The following is a 1,158-nucleotide window of genomic DNA, read 5'->3' as shown; positions in this document are numbered from 1 at the left end:
AATGTGAATAATTACGCAAGGTGTACGCGCTTTCAAATGATCTTATCAGCTGCATCTGTTCCCGCCATCAAGGAAAAGATGCAAAGTAGGTGCTTCGGGCGGGAAGGAGATGCCTGAGCCACGATGCTTCTCGTGGCGAGCCCTTCCGCGCGAAATTGAAACTGGGAGGTTTTCTCCTTCCAGAAGCTGGGAACAGAAAATCGCTTGTAGATACTTGTACCTCGCCGTGCTGCATTTGGGGAGCCAGGTGCACCTATACTGATGCATGGCCTCACCAACTCCATGTTGTTCAGGCGTGGAGAGCAGAAGTAACAATGCAGGGCTTGACCTACAGATCTGCGAGATATGATGAACGCATACATGAACAAACGCCCACGACGTTCAGTCTGTCTAGTGGTGTGAGTGAAAGAGGACGCACAGGAGGTTGGACTGAGGTAGGGCATTGATTGAAAAAAAATCGTCATTGCATATTTAAACATGCAGTGAAACTGGTTCTCGTGAAAACACGTCTAAATGGAAAACATAATAATCTTGCGTAGTCTTTTGGCCACGTTCCAGGAATCATTATCAGTAGAAAGACGAACTGACAGGGCATCAGAAAAGACTCCCCATGAAGGTTTCTACCAAAATATTTCTTTATTTCCTTAAAAATTGCAATGAGAGACAGCTCATGGCTTTAACCTAACTTTAAATAGCAAAACCCTGTGGCTTCTAAAATGTGCATAGTATTTAGCAGATTTTTTACTGCCACTTATGCTAACTCTGATCTATATTCACCGCGACAAAAGTAAATGACGGTCGTTATTTCGTTTATATACACCCGCAAAACTTCTGGAGATTCACAATGACATTTCAGAATTGATGTTCAAGCATTTAACGGCTCGCACTAAATATGTAATAGCATGCGATGCGAGCATGCATGGTCAACTTGGTTGGGCAAATGAGACGATGCCAATTATATTTACTGGAATGAACTTATGCAAATTAGGTTCAACCCTGCTTTTGTACAAGTAACCTCTAAACATAAATAAAATGACTTTCTTCGATCACCATGTCGCGATGAGAGATAAGTCCCTTCAGCCACTTTGTGAGAGAGCTGTAAGGAACAGGTAAACTGAGGTTAAGGGGCGTCGAAATAAGCCTAACCTTGGCCAAGGG

At 43.3% G+C, this 1,158-nt stretch overlaps 1 protein-coding gene across 1 annotated transcript in view; it reads left to right on the top strand.

Moving 5' to 3' along the window:
* The first annotated feature begins 371 nt into the window (after nt 1-371).
* LOC125026441 (cytochrome P450 306a1-like) overlaps nt 372-1,158 on the top strand; it is a 108,490-nt gene continuing 107,703 nt past the window's right edge. Inside the window, exon 1 of the mRNA XM_047614895.1 lies at nt 372-434. The gene's annotated coding sequence lies outside the window, so the exon portion shown is untranslated. The remainder of the gene's footprint in view (nt 435-1,158) is intronic.

The sequence above is a fragment of the Penaeus chinensis genome, chromosome 6 (genome assembly GCF_019202785.1).
Source record: "Penaeus chinensis breed Huanghai No. 1 chromosome 6, ASM1920278v2, whole genome shotgun sequence".
Lineage (NCBI taxonomy): Eukaryota > Metazoa > Arthropoda > Malacostraca > Decapoda > Penaeidae > Penaeus > Penaeus chinensis.
This window is presented reverse-complemented; position numbering and strand designations above follow the sequence as displayed.